The sequence below is a fragment of the Silene latifolia genome, chromosome 3 (genome assembly GCF_048544455.1).
Source record: "Silene latifolia isolate original U9 population chromosome 3, ASM4854445v1, whole genome shotgun sequence".
NCBI lineage: Eukaryota > Viridiplantae > Streptophyta > Magnoliopsida > Caryophyllales > Caryophyllaceae > Silene > Silene latifolia.
The window spans coordinates 66194208-66212410 of NC_133528.1; the positions used below are offsets into that span (position 1 = coordinate 66194208).

The 18203-nt window shown below is 41.5% G+C and overlaps 1 non-coding gene across 1 annotated transcript; it reads left to right on the forward strand.

Moving 5' to 3' along the window:
- The first annotated feature begins 1784 nt into the window (after positions 1-1784).
- On the forward strand, positions 1785-1892 carry LOC141650172 (small nucleolar RNA R71). Its single transcript, XR_012546222.1, has one exon. It is a non-coding gene; the product is annotated as a small nucleolar RNA R71 (small nucleolar RNA).
- The last annotated feature ends 16311 nt before the right edge of the window (positions 1893-18203 follow it).

Genomic DNA, 18203 nt, shown 5'->3' on the forward strand with positions numbered 1-18203 from the left:
GCTCAAAAGCATCTCATCTTCTTCTTCATTGAGCTCATAGCTCTCCATTGAGGACACCAAAGCATCTGGCTCCTCAGCATTCTCCAATGTATTACCTGCACACTCATCTAAATGGGTTAGATCAGCTAAGGGATCCTTGGCTAAGGAATCCCTCCAATTACAAGTAACAACCCTGTCAACGATATCAATGGAATAACACGTATCCTCATCAGCAGGTTCAGTTGCCTTGTGAGCAAGACTGAACTCAATGGTGTCATCCCCTACCTCTAAGGTGATGGTTCCGCGTTTGACATCTATCACAGCCCCAGATGTATGTAAGAACGGTCTGCCTAAAATAATAGGTATCTGACTATCCTCTTCAATGTCCAAAACAACGAAGTCGACAGGAATAAAAAACTTACCCACTCGAACGGGTACATCCTCTAGAACACCTATAGGTCTCTGAGTCGATCTATTTGCCATTTGAACGGTAATATCGGTCACCTTAAGTCTACCAATGTTTAACCTTTCGAAAGCGAGAATACGGCATGACACTAACACTGGCCCCTAAGTCACAAAGGGCCTTTCCAATTACGTGGTTACCTATAGTGCATGGAATTGAAAAACTACCCGGGTCCTTTAATTTAGGTGGCACATTAACTTGTGAAAGAGCATTACATTCCTCCACAAACGCAACATTACCATCATCACGAAAATTTCTCTTACGATTCAAAATATCTTTCATAAATTTAGCGTAAGAGGGTACCTGGGTAATTAAATCAGTGAAAGGAACCGTTACCTCGAGATTCTGGACCATCTCCGGAAACTTACCAAACTTACGCTCGGCTTGGTAGCCTTCAAACGCTCCGGATACGGGATCGCAACACGGCCGTAGGATCAGTAACCTTCGGCTTCGGTAGGTTTAAAACCCCCGTCAAATCATCAATGAGTGACGAATCATGCAAGCTAGTTGACGGATTTGCATCCTGCTCTGGAGATCCAGTCGATCGACTGGTATAGGTGGTCGATCGACCAAGTAAGCTGGCGTGAACAGTTTCTGTCCAGAATTAACGTCATCAGGTATCTCAGTCGATCGACTGAGGATGTTGGTCGATCGACTGGATGTGCTGGGTGTGAATAGTTTCTGACCAGAAACTATTTCATCTGACACTTCAGTCGATCGACAGGGAAGGTTGGTCGATCAACCACAAGTACTGGCATTCAGACTCGTTTTTGCACCAGAATTTAAACGAGCTTCTTCATCATTTCCCGAGTCTTCCTTTGTCTTGTCGGGACTTTCATAAGAAAGGCCGCTTCTGAGATTGATGGCATTTAACGTTTCAATCGGCCCTTCGCATTTGCTTGAAGAATTAGCAGCTTGCTTAGCCTCTATATTCTCCAATTGCTTCACAGAATTTCTTGAAGACTCAACCCCGGCTGCTTCCATATTTTCCACTTGAACCAAAAGGAGTTGGACCATCTCTCTCAACTTCTCGATCTCATCTAAGTTTTGAACGGGTATTTCAACTTTCTCCTTGGAAGCTTCAGAAATCTCGAGTTTCTCGAGATGGGTAGAAATGGAAGTTATATGTGTCACAACAGCAGTCATGTCTTCACTTTGCTTTCGTGACTTACCACGTGAACTTCCAAACTCAGCTTTATGGACTGCCATCTCCTCAATGGTGTTCCAACCTTTACTTTGACCGGTATTATTTTGAAACTCGCCATTAGCAATTGCATCCAAGATGACCTTGTAATCATCATATAAAGCATTGTAAAATAGATTGCAAAGATACCATTGTTGGAAACCATGATGAGGGATGACTCGACCAAACTTTTGAAACGTCCCCATGCTTCACAAAAATCTTCGTCGGCTCCTTGTTGAAAACTCGTGATTTTACCCTTCAAGGCATCAGTCTTTGAAAGCGGGAAGTACTTCTTGTAGAAGGCTAGTGCTAAAGATGTCCAATCGGTGACTCAGTGCTACTCTATCGAGGTAGCGATACCAATCTCGCGCCGAATCCTTCAAGGAGTATAAGAACATAAACCCCTTTACTTCATCTTGAGTTACCCCCTCCGGTATAGGTATTGAACAACAATAGTCCGTGAAAATTTCCATATGTTTCAAGTTGTCTTCATCTGGCAGACCCGCGAACTGGTTTCGTTCCACTAAATCAATATAAGAGGAACGAAACTCGAATTTACCGGTAGTAGGGGTAGGTAACTGGCGCCCCTTTGGAAGGTGGTGCTCCTTTGGCTAAAAATTATCATATATCGTAGCCATAATTTCCAAAGTGAGAGTACTCAAGTCTTCCTCTCAAAAACCTGTCTTCTAACTGTGCAAAAGCAAAACTAGAAGCAAAGGTAAGCAACGGCCTCAAGGAACAAAAGTTCCCTGAGACAAGTAAAATAAACTAAAATAAGGCAAACAAAATTACACCGTCTCCCCGGCAACGGCGCCAAAATTTGATACCGTCGTTTAGTACCAAAGTTAAATTTATAATTCCAAACTAAAACTATAGCTAGTGATAGTAAGGGTCGAACCACAGAGAGACAAGGTTGATTTTGTTTGCTATTTTTCAGTCTATAAAAGTAACAATTAATTGGGGGTTTGAAATTGATTGACTAACAGGCTAATTGCAAAAATGAAAATTCTTAACAAGATAAAAAAGGGATCGGGAATTTCGGTTCACCATGGCAAATAACAGGTCAGTCAAGCAGCAGAGGTCTCATAATACGGTCTCAGGGAAAAAAGGCTAATCTTTCGATCAAAGCTCAAATAACCTCATGGTCTAATAATTCCCTAGAATTTATCAAAAAGCTTTCACTCAAGAGAAATTCTAAATCTAGCGATAAATCAAATTACCAATCTTTCAATCTAGCAAAGAAATCTATCAAAAGATAACAAGACTAATACGGAAGAACTCATGCTACACAACAATCCTAATTTAATACCATGGCTCACCTTATTCCCAATCAAAGGAATTACCTACGCATAATCATAACTATACTAATCGCGAAATTAATAATAAAGAACAACTTTGACATAATGGAATCTAACTAACCCAATCAAAGGAATTGCTGAATTTAATTGATGAAACAAGAATCAAAATAACAAGTGAAAATAAGAAAAGGAAGAATTGCATAAAAAGCTTACTAATTGAATATCAAGAACCAAGCATTCGAATCAAAGGTTTCCGTCTCAAGCTAGATTTGAAAACTAAGTTTTTCCAGAATGAAAAGCCTCCTCTAAAAGTTGCTGCGTTCTACTGATAAAAAGATACTGAAAGTTATTTACAAGTTGGGCTTTTAAAAGTCTAACACGGAGAAATAAATATCAGCTCGAAATCCGGTCGATCGACTGGTCAGCACGGTCGATCGACTAATTACTCGGAACAGTAGCTTCTGTCTGAGCTCCAGTGGTCGATCGACTGAAAGGCTTAGTCGATCGACTGAAAATGTTGTGCAGTGGCTCCTTGTTGCTTCCAATCAACTCTTCACTCCTCGCACGCATCCCAAGGTGAGTGAATGAACTCTCCTTCCTCTTGGCTTCCTTGAACTTGCTTCCGGAGGACGAATTTGGCTTGATTTAGCCTACTTCCACGCATTCCTACAATAAATCATAGAAAATGCAAAGTAAACCGTTTCGGGAGAAATAGCAGCCTTAAGCTACCGATTATGCATGGAAATACGTGCCAAAACCGCAGATAAAGTGTATAGAATATGCACGTATCACTCCTGACACCTCAAACTTCCCGCCAGGAAGCTCGCGCCTATTCGGGATAATCCGGGACATTTTGTGTTTCCTCACACTCACATTTCCTTGTTTTCGCGTTTTACGAAATTCGACACGGTTTCCATGACGCAGCTTTAAACATACAAATTTTTCTTTCTTTTTTTAAAGGGGGAAGGGCTAGTCGCCCCGATCCGCGATGGATCGTTTCCATGTCAGTCGAAATTCCGAAAATTTTTCGCTTTTTCGCAATTCAAAAACCAAAATCGAAAATTGATAACACGACGTCAATTTTCCTCAAAATTCAAACACTCACAAATTCGAGTCTTGACCTCAAAAATCAAATGTACTCACAAATTCATCCTTTTTCTAAAATTCATTCCTGACGGTTTGAGTTTGAATTTTTCGAGTCAATTTCAATAATTTCGATGCAATTTAATTCACAACACGAGTTAATTACTCAAATTTTCAAATCAATTCCTTTTGAATTCCAAACACGACGACTTGTCACGGAATTTTCAAAATTTCAATTTTAACTTCAAGTCATCTTGGTTAATTTTGATTTTCAAACAAATGCTGATACCCATCGTTGTGAGTACCAAAAATAAGATTTATAATTTCCTATTAAAACTAACCTAGGCTACTGGTAACAGGGTCGAACCACAAGGAGGCGAATGTAATTTCTAATTGTCTAATTTAGTCTAAGGTAACGAAAGTGGGGGTCGATTTGATTTGGTCTATACTAATAGCAATAAAAGACAATAAGCTAAAAAAATAGGTAAAACAGATAAAAGAAGGGGTACTAGGATGGTCGATTCGTTATAGTTTCGGCGGCAGCATACTAAACAGGTCTAAATCAAACACATGAGGCGGGAAATAAAGAGGTCCTCTCGGTCCACTCTTAACAAATAGCATCTTTCGATCTCGCTATAGGTCCCTAATATCACTAATACTAACTTTCGTCCTGAAAAGTGACTAACGGTCTAAACTTTACCTATCTTTCGATCTCATCATAGTTTAGTCATTTTAATTGGGGATCTAACAACTGTCCCTACCTTTCGATCTAATGGGTCAGTCATAAATTAAGCATTCAACTAGTCGTGTGCACTCGATTCGTCAAATACAACATTTAAATCAATTAAAACGATGGAAAACCTCACGTGGTCAGTCGATCGACCAAGTAAGGCAGTCGATCGACTGACACGCGATTCAGGCCGTATTTATTCTATTGCCGCCTACACTATAATTCCCCTACATCCTAGCACGAATAAATTAACTACTCATACTAAGAACGATAACGACAATAAAATTAATGAAATTAACTTCTGAATTCATGCTTAGATTAATGAAACAAAAGACTAGCATAAAGCGATAAATATGGCTTCGGGAAACTAACTAACAAATTCTAAACTATCAACGCAATAAAGATGAACTGGAATAAAAGTAAGTGAATACCGAAATTGCAGAAGGATTGTAACGGAATGATTGAAAAACACATCGAAAATCCAATGCGAAATAGTTTCCCAAACCCTAATTATTTGAAAAAACTAAACTGAATGTAAAACGAGGCAAAAACTAGATGAATACTCGATGATTGTCTTTTCTGAACTAGGTTACGTTATATAGAAAGTATACGTAACATAATTCCTAAACCTAATATCGCTTTGGGCCTTCTATTCCTCGGTCTTTTAATTCTCGTTTGAAGTAGCGGTGTGGTCGATCGACTAAGGGTAGTGGTCGATCGACTGAGTAGTAGTGCACATTAGCTTCTGGAACCCGCAAGTTGGTCGATCGACCAAGGGTACTGGTCGATCGACTGCTTTAGCTGATACATGAGTTCTATAATCTCGTGGATTTGTCTTTTGGGCCTTGGATTGCGCACCATGCTCGTTCTTTAAGCGAATACTTCACGTCAAATGCAATGCAGGATACTCGGGGACGGATTTAGCTTGATTTCCGCTGAATTCTTCACATTTCTGCAATAATGTACAAAAAATACGGAAGTAGACGGAAATAGGGAGAAATGTAGCATAAACTACATGAATAAACTCTGAAATGCGTGGAAAATAGGATGTAAAACATCATATAAAAGACACGCATCAAACTTCCCCAAACCAAACCCTTGCTTGTCCCCAAGCAAGAATTAGACTCGATCTAATGACCTAGTGGAACGAGTTCAATCTCAGAGCGAATTGCAACATGTATAGCCTAAACCAATTTAATGCACAACCAACAATCAATTAGCAAATGAATCATGCAAACGAGTTATGGAGTCGTTAAAAACTGTTGAACCGTCAACTATAGAGACTTATCAAATCGGACTCTCACGGGTCGCTCAAATCACTCATAAGCACAGGTGAATATATAAGAGGATAGAAAGAATTCATTTTGTAGAGACTCTCACCTAGCTACGACCTATGAGAACATGCTTGCAGTATAATATGAAAGTAATCTCTATGACCGTACATATGCATTCCAACCAACAAATGACCATGACACATGCCGAGGCAATTTTGGATATGTGAGGTATGGGTAAGAAGAGGCAAAACGTTTTATGGAAATGAGGAGGTACAGGTGATCAAGCTAGTACCAAAACGGAACCAAGTGGCAACATCTAACTTCTTGCTCAAAATCAATCGAAACGGTGCTATAGCAAGCACAAAACTCACAATCTCCGGTATAAAAGTAATCAACTAACTCCCCATAAAATATAAGTGAAACATGGGAGCAAAAATCGCCATAAGATAAGGATTTTTGAATTATGCGAATTGATTCCTTCGGAACCCAGTCGATCGACCAATGGTAGCAATCGATCGACCGCTTTGAACAGTACAAAACTCTTTTTTTTTTCTAATCATTTTTCGTCTCTTTTTTTTTTCTTTTCTATTTCTTTCTTTCCTTTTTTTTCATTTTCCCAACAACATCTCAAAAGAGCATATGCCACCAAAAACAAAGTAACAATCCCAAAAACTAAACTACTAGCTTGACAAAGGCAGGCTAAATGTAGGATGTAGTAACGGGACAAAAAGGATATTTTTGGCAGTGTGGAGCTTATGGGTAAAATGAGAAAAGGAAACCTCTTCCACATGTGTCAACAAACCACAAACCGAATGCATACAGGTATTAAGCAGATTAAGTTCATATTTATGCACATTGATGTAACATGTCTCATAAGGAGTACTACTCACATTCCTAGATAAACTGGTCATGAATGTCACCAGTTATAGGCCCTAATTCTCAGAAATATGATGTAGTTTTCCAATTTTCAAAGTCAAGTCTCAAGTCCAGCAAGAAATTTAACGAAAACTCGTAAATATGCATATGTGATTCTACTAATAACATGTTAATTAGCAAGGCTTAGGTAAAACAGATGCAAATGCAATGTCATCATGGAAATACTACCGTTCTGACTCAACCTATATGCTAAAATAAACGTGCATTTTTTATTGAATTTTTTGAAATTTTTTCAATTTTTTTGGTATTTTGTATATATAAGAAATGATATAAACAATGCAAAACAGAAATGTAAACGTGAATGCAAACAAATGAAATGCAACGCAAAACCCTTCCCCAAACCAAATCGCACAATGTCCCCATTGTGCAAAATCATGTAATGAAGAAAAGAGAAATGGGAATTTACGTAAAACGAAATAAATAAGACATGAAGTGGAAGTAGGGAACTCACAAGACTTTAAGCGCAGCAAAGGAAACCTCCCCAAACCAGCGTGAGCTAGGAAGTTTCAGTAGCCAGCAGTGCTACCAATAAGTACCTGAAAAGACAAACAAAGTACCACGCATAAAATCGAGAAAGCAATAATGAAGCGATATTATGTGCATAATTGAGAAAATAGAAGAAATCAGAAATGAGCGGGAAATAAGATAGAGTAGAAAACTCCCTTAATCCCGCAAAACGACCCAACAGAGCAGGGGAAAGGTCGTGAACAGGTACAGCAGCGGCAGTGGTCGATCGACCATAGATGGCAGTCGATCGACCAAGGTGAGATGAACAGTAGCTCCTGGAAGCTGCAAACCAGTCGATCGACCGAAAACGCTGCTGTAACTTCGGATTTCTTCGTATTTGCTCAATAACGTGAGCTAATGAGTTCTAAAAACCTGCAAATGCACAATAATACGCGTCCAAAATTGCGCAAAACCCAAAGTAAAGTCTAAAGTGCTTAAAAAAAATCCTAAACAACAAAAAAAATGCAAGTTTCGCGCACACAAAATACGGTAAATAGTCTTAAAAGCAATAAAGTAAATGTTTGATAAAGCATACGATCAACTAATAGTTGATCAAGAACGGCCACGGTATTTCCCACTTCGTCGGCTTCTGGCTACTAGAAGTAGCCTCAACGGTACTCATCTTCTCAGCTGCACCCTTCTTAGCTTCAACATCCGCCGAACTCAATGGATCGACATCTTCCATATCTCCCCAGTCAATAATATCCTCCGGCTCATCAAAGTCCAAATCGGACTCCCTCCCTTTGACCGGCTCGTCATCGACTTCCTCATCAGTGCCATAGCTAAGGCAACCAAGACCTCCTCGTGAAATGATCGGCTCCTTCGCAGCTGGAGCTACATGCGGCTCTTCCTTCCCCAAACCAGCTCCTGCAATATCAGAAATAGACAAATCTTCCTCCAATTTGCTCCCAGTCTGGGGCGGAGGTGTCACAACAGGAGTAGAAATAGGGACAGGCATATCAGGAAGTATAAAGTACGATTTCTTTTCAGAAACCGTATTGCATGTGACAGGCCACATGGGGTCTTTCTTCTTAGCAGGTTGGGCAAAAATAATGGAGTGCTTCCCCACTTTGAAGGTCAAAGTACCCGAACCAACATCTATGACTGCACCAGCAGTGTGCAGGAATGGTCTACCCAAAATAATGGGAATGTGGGCATCTTCGGGCATATCGAGCACCACGAAGTCAACAGGGAAGAAAAACTTCCCTATTTGCACGGGGATGTCCTCTAAGACCCATATTGGCTGGACCGCAGATCGGTCAGCCATCTGTACTGTCATGTCGGTCACTGCAAACCTAGTCAATTTTAGCTTCCTAGCAAGACTCAAAGGCATTACACTTATACTAGCTCCTAAGTCACATAAGGCTTTCTCAATAGGAAAGGTACCAATGCTACATGGAACGGAGAAGCTACCTGGGTCTTCTAATTTGTGTGGTGCAGTGTGGGACAAATAAGAGCATGACTCTTTTGTTAATTCGACAGTATGCACAGTTTCAAGTGACTTCTTCTTAGATAAGAGTTGTTTCATGAATTTAGTGTAAGCAGGCACTTGATTGACTAACTCAAGGAAAGGCACTTGTACATTCAAGCTACGAATAACTTTTTCAAATTTATTGAAAGATACAGGTTCCTTCGTCGGCACTAGTCTCTCTGGATAGGGGGCTGTAAGAAGTAACTTGGCCCTCTCCTCTAAATCTCGCATGCCGGCATCCGTGGACTTAGGCTGAAAGTCCACCACCTTCTCTTTGTTGGAGCTTGACCCCTCTTCAGACCGTCTCAAATATGAGCCATTGATCGACATTGGGTCGTATCTCGGAGCCGGGATGGACCCATCAGCAGTCGGGTCTTGCCCCAATATTTTCGGGACTGTCGTACCCCGAAACAAGTGATCCCTAAGGTTGTCGGGCATCGGAGGACGAAAAGGCTCACTATCAGCAGCGATCTCGGTCGATCGACCAGTAATGTCAGTCGATCGACTGAGTTGAACAGACGAAGCTTCTTCAGAACTCGCACTTGATCGATCGACGGTATGTCAGTCGATCGACTGATATACCTGGTAGACGCTTTTTTCTTTCCTTTGCTCGTTCCAGCTTTGTTTTGACTCGGTTTCGCCTCATCTTTTGCAGCATCGTCCTCGACCATAGCAGGCCCCTCCAGGGTGGACCCACTCCTCAACGTGATGGCATTAAGGGTCTCCTTTTGGTCAGTTTGAGTCGGTAAGTGTCCCGGAGCTCGAGTTGTGTTTTTGCTAGCCAATTGAGCAATTTGGCTCTCTAGCATCTTCATCCCGGCCTCTCTAGCTTGGGACTCTTTCAGCAACAAGTTCTTCAACTCGGTAAATTCAGAATTTTGGGTTTGTTGCTGCTGCGGCACATAGGGAGGTTTCTGATATGGTTGTTTGTGAGGGGGCATATAAGCTTGCTGCTGCTGCTGCTGCTGTGGAGGTTGAGTCGGATTCAGGACATTCTGACTACTCCACCTCAGGTTGGGATGAACATTAGGCTCATAGTAGGTGTTTTTCTACCTATAATTTTGAAAGGCAGCACAAGATTCGAAAGGACTAGGACAGTTCTCTGACACGTGTCCATCAGCTCCACACCTTCTGCAGACGAAAGGACCGTCTGAAACAGCATTAACATGGTACATCCCTCCTTTTGAAGCTCCTCCCAACTCATATTTGTCAAACCTTGCAGTGAGAGCTTCTAGTGCAGCTACAGAAGAAGATTCAGCAGCTCTCCTCTAGTTTCCTCTCGAATTCCCATATTCAGCCTTATGAGTGGCCAAATCATCAATGATCTTCCACCCCTTGGTCTCTCCCATGTTCTCAGCAAATCGGCCCTTGGCTGTAGCATCCAAAATAGCCCTCTGATCGTCATACTGACCCGTTATAGGCGATTGTAGAGACTCCATTTTTCGAACCCATGGTGCGGTATGGTTCGCACCAGCTTCTTGAACCGGACCCATGCTTCATGAAAGTTCTCATCAGGTCCTTGTTTAAAGCTCGTGATCTGAGCTCTAATGGCATTCGTCTTCGAGGCAGAGAAGTATTTCTTGTACAATGCCAAGGCCAAAGAATTCCAATCGGTGATCCCATGAGCAGCTCGATCCAGGTCTCTATACCATTCCCTCGCAGCATCACGGAGTGAGAAAATAAACATGGTCTCCTTTATCTGATCCTGAGTCACGCCAGCCGGCGGGGGTATAGAGCAGCAATAATCGATAAAAATCTCCATATGCTTAGGTGCGTCTTCATTCGCAGCTCCCCCGAATTGGTTTCTCTCAACCAAGTTGATATAGGAAGGCTTTGGCTCGAATTTTCTTGCCTCCCCTGGTAGTTCGAATCCTTTGTAGAGATTCGCAGCTGTCGGCTCTGAATGACTTGCTATAGTTGCTTCTTCAGCCATGACTGGAATTTTAGGAGAAGTGACAGTCCAAGCTGATGAAATAGAAGCAGGAGATGTAGGTGGATCTTCCTCGAACAGCTCGTTCTCGTAAAAGCTTGACAGAGTACTCAGCTCTTCCTCTGTCGGTAATACCCTTTGTGATCGTCTCAACTCACGCAAGGATTTCTCGATCTCAGGATTGAACGGTATTAGTTCACCACCCTGTGACCTACGCATAAGAGGAAACTACAAAAAGAATATAAGGAAAGTTTAAGGAACGGATGTCCCTTAAACTCAGAAAGACTAAATAGAAACAACTAAAAATTAGAACAATTGCCTCCCCGGCAACGGCGCCAAAATTTGATACCCGTCGTTGTGAGTACCAAAAATAAGATTTATAATTTCCTATTAAAACTAACCTAGGCTAGTGGTAACAGGGTCGAACCACAAGGAGGCGAATGTAATTTCTAATTGTCTAATTTAGTCTAAGGTAACGAAAGTGGGGGTCGATTTGATTTGGTCTATACTAATAGCAATAAAAGACAATAAGCTAAATAAACAGGTAAAACAGATAAAAGAAGGGGTACTAGGATGGTCGGTTCGTTATAGTTTTTGGCAAAGATACTAAACAGTCTAAATCAAACACATGAGGCGGGAAATAAAGAGGTCCTCTCGGTCCACTCTTAACAAATAGCATCTTTCGATCTCGCTATAGGTCCCTAATATCACTAATACTAACTTTCGTCCTGAAAAGTGACTAACGGTCTAAACTTTACCTATCTTTCGATCTCAGCATAGTTTAGTCATTTTAATTGGTGATCTAACAACTATCCCTATCTTTCGATCTAATGGGTCAGTCATAAATTAAGCATTCAACTAGTCGTGTGCACTCGATTCATCAAATATAACATTTAAATCAATTAAAACGAAGGAAAACCTCACGTGGTCAGTCGATCGACCAAGTAAGGCAGTCGATCGACTGACACGCGATTCAGGCCGTATTCATTCTATTGCCGCCTACACTATAATTCCCCTACATCCTAGCACGAATAAATTAACTACTCATACAAAGAACGATAACGACAATAAAATTAATGAAATTAACTACTGAATTCATGCTTAGATTAATGAAACAAAAAACTAGCATAAAGCGATAAATATGGCTTCGGGAAACTAACTAACAAATTTTAAACTATCAACGCAATAAAGATGAACTGGAATAAGAGTAAGTGAATACCGAAATTGCAGAAGGATTGTAATGGAATGATTGAAAAACACAACAAAAATCCAATGCGAAATAGTTTCGCAAACCCTAATTATTTGATAAAACTAAACTGAATGTAAAACGAGGTAAAAACTAGATGAATACTCGATGATTGTCTTTTCTGAACTAGGTTACGTTATATAGAAAGTATACGTAACATAATTCCTAAACCTAATATCGCTTTGGGCCTTCTATTCCTCGGTCTTTTAATTCTCGTCTGAAGTAGCGGTGTGGTCGATCGACTAAGGGTAGTGGTCGATCGACTGAGTAGCAGTGCACAGTAGCTTCTGGAACCCGCAAGTTGGTCGATCGACCAAGGGTACTGGTTGATCGACTGCCTTAGTTGATACTTGACTTCTATAATCTTGTGGATTTGTCTTTTGGGCCTTGGATTGCGCACCAAGCTCGTTCCTTAAGCGAATACTTCACGTCAAATGCAATGCAGGATACTCGGGGACGGATTTAGCTTGATTTCCGCTGAATTCTTCACATTTCTGCAATAATGTACAAAAATACGAAAGTAGACGGAAATAGGGAGAAATGTAGCATAAACTACATGAATGAGCTCTGAAATGCGTGGAAAATAGGATGTAAGACATCATATAAAAGACACGCATCAAATGCGTTATGTATTTTCAATCAAATGCTTTTACGTGTTTACGTTTATGCGTATGTGCTATCTGTTGCCTGTTTTCTACACTAACGATGCAGGAACTAGTGCAAACATCAAAAGGAGAATCGACAGCCAACAACGCTCCTCCGAAACACAACACAAAAAAAGCCAAAAATCACAAAATGAACCACAATCCAAAAACACATATATACAAACCGCCTTACGCAAAATACATCAACAAACGTCTATCATACAGACACTGGCCTAAAACAAACGTCTATCATACAGACACTGGCCTAAAACAAACGTCTATCATATAGACACTGGCCTAAAACAAACGTCTATCATACAGACACTGGCCTAAGACAACGAACTGGGGGCTATCCGCCACCTATTGAACTAAGCACTCTCTATCCTCTCAAACGGAAAAGAAAGAGAGCAACATGGGGATCAAGAGGGCAACAACGGAAGCAGAGGTGATTACCATTATGGTAATACCTCGTTCCTGCTCCACAACAAAAAGAAAAATGGTGCCTGGCAGATTTTGGACGACGCGATAACCGAGGCTCGTAGCTCAGCGCACTACCCCGACGTTGGCCTCCAATCGTCAGAATTTGAGGATGAAAAGGGATCAGGACAACGGATGCTACCCCGATGTTGAACCCCACTCAGCTGAATTCAACAGCGGCCAAAAGCGACAACGTGGGATAACACGCTCGTACAGAATCCCACTCATCGGGCGTCCGGACCTCCGCAGGCAACGACCAACGATCGATACCCGATCATTGGCCGGGCAAAGGCCGCCAGGTAGAAACACAACCAAGCCTGTAACAAAAAACAGTCATCACTCCTCCTCCAGGACCGACTTCCTCCTCCAAGGCCTCAACGACGGACCCCATAGGTCCCAAACGATACCCTGTCATCAAAAGAACAAACAAAAAACATCAGCCGGAATTTCGGCATTACGACGGCATGAAATGGATAAATCAAAAAAAAAAACACAACCTGCAATGCAAAACAAGGGCAATCCCACCCAAAATCCAACCAAACAAAACGGTTCACAAAAAAAACACAAAAACGACTCGCCCCTCTTTTCAAGCAAAAGACGAGTCAAAATCACAAAAACGGCATTTCAAGACCCATACAAGGTCCGCCTACAACCCAAGATACATTCCCAACACAATGGGGATTTTTCTACGGCTCAAAAAGGCAATTCATACGCTAATTTCAGCCCAAACCGGTCAAAATTCAAAACCGACCACAAAAAGGCGAACATGAGTTTATCACGCCTCAAGGTGACCTAAATTACGAATGAGGTCCATTTCAAGGCAAACTGACTCGATTCAAGCTCAAACAGGCGCTTATTTTGTCAGACGTAAGACCGTCGCAAAAGGTAAAAATCCAATTTTGCCCACAACATCCAACGAAGGTCCTTAAATGGCAAATACGGGTTTTCCCAACTACAATGCAACCTAGTGGGACCCACTACCCAAGCAAATAAACTTGGCATTGCGAAATGAGACGGGTTCTCACCTCACTCACGTTTTTCGAGCATAGGGAGCGGGAACGGGGACCAAAATGCAAACTAAAAGCACCCCTATACTCCTAAACAGGTTTCTAACCTAATGCAAGCATCAATTTCACTCGAAATGGGCTCGATCAAAAACTCCCAATTCGATTTTTAGGGCAAAATTCGCCCTAATTCAATCAAGCTAAAGATCAACAAATTTAAATGGATTCTAAAGGAAATACTTACCTTGAGATGACATTGTTGATGAAGGCAAGAATTCGGACAAGCTAAAAGGCCCAACAATGGCGGATTTGGCTTTGTTTTGTCGAAGAGAAGGAAGACGAGGTTATGAATGATATGCGGCCTGACCTCGCATCTTTTACAGAAAAAAGGGAAGCCCCTTTGGTTCGCCAGGTGGCTCGCGCCTCAACCAGGCCTCCCCTCACTCTTTCAGCGGATTTTGGGGTTTAGCCCAATTCCCACATAACAAACTTCGAATTTTCATTTGACGATATTAAAGGTCATCATTTTTTTCTCAAAAATAAATAGTGAAAATTCAAATTCACTATTTTCGAAGGCTTTAAACGACGGCACATAAACCGTCCCTCCAATCAAATAGCGAAAATTTAAATTCACTATTTTCAAAATTTTCAAGCAAACGGCGATCAAAACCGCCAATTCCAAAAATAATAGTGAAATCAAATTCACTATTTCCCTCCAATCGAATAGTGAAAATTTAAATTCACTATTTTCGAGGATTTTCAAGCAAACGGCAATTAAAACCGTCACTTCAATTAATAGTGAAGATTCCAAATTCGCTATTTCCTACACATGTCAACGGCGGCACATAAACCGTCACTTCAATTAATAGTGAAGATTCCAAATTCGTTATTTCTTACACATGTCAACGGCGGCACATAAACCGTCACTTCAATCAGTAGTGAAGATTTATAATTCGCTATTTCTTACACATGTCTACGGCGGCATATAAACCGTCACTTCAGACGTAATAGCAAACTTAAAATTTGCTATTTCCTCCAAAATTCAAATTCAACGGCGATCGAAACCGCCACTTCAAATTCAAAGAAGAACGACGAATGGTGAAGATTCCCAATTCACTATTCCTTCAAGTACCAGCAGGGGGCTTCCTCGTGGAACCCGCTCATTTCAAAAACAGTGATAGTGAAAATCCATACTCATTATTCCCACAGCGGCATTACGAGTTCGCTACTTTCAAAACAAGCCCATTCGACGCGGTTGTTCCCATGGTCCATTAATCGACCTCACCAATGGCTGGCGAGCCTTTGTCCGCAACCTTTCAAGGATAGATCCTGAAGATGCCTCGGGTACATTTCCTTACCAATGGCTGGCGAGCCTTTGTCCGCAACCTTTCGAGGACAGATCCCGAAGATGCCTCGGGTACACTTCCTTACCAATGGTTGGCGAGCCTTTGTCCGCAACAACCTTAAAGACACATCCCGAATATGCCTCGGGTACATTTCCTTACCATGGCTGGCGAGCCTTTGTCCGCAAACGTGCAAGGACATATCCGAAGATGCCTCAGGTATGACTCCTTCTTATGGCTGGCGAGCCTTTGTACGTAGTCTAACGGACTTTAAACGACCCGCATGGACAGTCGACAGACTCTAAACTATTCCCGACGACAGGTCCTTGGCTCGTACCCTCGAGTCGCCTTGGCGTCGCCCTTCCCGACGGCAGGTCCTTGGCCCGAATCCTTTCGAGCCGCTTCGACGTCGCTTGGGTCTCCAGGTTGTAATCTTCGATTGACCTGGGGGCTCTACTTTGACTTTCGCCCTGTCCAAGCCTCAGTCAAAGTGGGGGCTTTGTAGATACCCAGTATCTGCTGAGACTCCAATAAACACCCGATGATTATCGGACTACAACATGTTTTGGGATCGCGGCGTTTGATCGACAGTTTGTGTACAACTTTACGTCGGAAAACTTAAAACAATTTCGAAAATAAAACATTTCAAAACATTTCAAAAATACCTGGAGTGTTTAATGCACGACGACGGGGTCGCAATGACACTAACTAGAGTCAAAACCGACACCGGACCAAAAACCGACTCTAAAATTCAAATCCCGACTCCAACAACGAGTCAAACCGAGTCAACCACAAAAAAACACACATTTCAAACCTTCTACCTTAAGTTTTCCCGGATTCATGAATGGTCAAGTACCAAACATGTGACTACAAAACCTAGGATAGAACAAATCATGATTGCGTTTGTTGTGAAAGCGACAACACAGCTCGATGACCTGCGACGTGGCTCGCGCTTCTTTGAGCAACCCAAGTGGCCACGTCGCTCAAAACTCACACAACCACTCATTCTCCTATAAATACCCCTCAAATGCCACCCATTTGAAATTTACGCGAGTGTCCGCCCCCTCTTTTCTCCCTTAAAATTCTCGACTCGACTTCTTAAGTCACAACCCGACGCGTATTTACGACCTACCGATCGTAAACACGAGCCTTACACATTTTTTGGTACCGTCATCGTGCATTAAATCACTTGACCGACCACTTCGACCACTACACTATCACAAAACCTTTAAAACACTCTTTTACTTACCAAAACGGTTTTAAACAAAGTTTTTTCCGATCCAACGAGTTATTACACTTACGTCGGTCACTCGCCATAACCAAACATGTAAGTATGAGGGTGTAAAAATCCTCTTTTATTATGTTTTCCTTTGTTTCATGACTCTAACATGCTAAAACATGCATAACATGAACCAAAACATGGAATAAACAAGCCAAAACTGATTTTTGGTCTGAGGCAGAAGCCCCTTAGGTCGCCAACTAGCTCGCGCCTAAATGGGATACTCAGACCAGAGATCAGCTGTGTTTGTTCTCGTCATTTCCCTTAATCCATTTTTCATATTTGTAATCGGTTTTCACCATTTCAAGTATTTTCGAACCTTTGTTGTTTTATTTCACATGTTTTAACCATAAAGCATTTTTCACCCTTGGTTCTTCATACCATGACAGTTAAATCCGTGTTTCGGTGATAATATTTGGTTAATGACATTTAAAAGGTATTTTAAAGCCTTTTATTTCATTTCTTTACCTTTTCAAACAAGCATATTAGTCACCAACACAAAGTCATCCTTGGTTCTACATACCATGCCGGATTTTAACCCGGGTACGATGATGAGTATCGACTAATAACATTCAAATGGACTCAAGACAATTAGTCCATAATCATTTTCAAAACCATTCATGTCAAGTTTGTCAAATCGAACCCGACACCGAATATCATCAAATAATGATGATTATTCGAGTCTAGTTCTTCAAATCAACAAATGCGGTCTAAATGACCCCTTCAAATCAAACCGGGTTCAAATACCCATTTCCAACACGTTTTATAACGTTTTCCAAAAGGTCAGAACACGGCACATAAACCGTGGGCTAACCCGTGCCTAAGCAGGCTCTCCATTCCTCATTTTCAAAACCAGAGGGAGGCCCCTTACACCGCCGGCTGGCTCGCGCCTCATATAGCTGTCTGGTACAGGGCCTGTTCCCTTCCAGCATTAGTCTAGGACGATCCCGACTCCGGTTAACTCGGATATAGGACGGATCAAATGACTATTCAAAACCACATTTGCAAAATGCCTTACTAAGACAAATGGATCATGTTATGCACCCTAAACCTAATACGGTAAATGGATGTTTAATTTCCGTCTTGCATGCAAATCAACCATTAATCCAACTCGACATCTTATACTTGATACTTGGATTAAATCAATCGACTTAGAAAGCTCTCACATGTTAGGTTAAAATTATTGGATGCGCATTCATGCATTTAAACTGTTTTAACAATTTTTGCATTCAACCAATCAAGATCGATCAGTAGAGGCCGCTAAACGCGGGCGGGATTGGGTGTCTGATTAAAGGGCTTCCCAATACGTACCTTCACCTCTTATTCAGAAACTTTGGATAGTGGACAACCTTATCC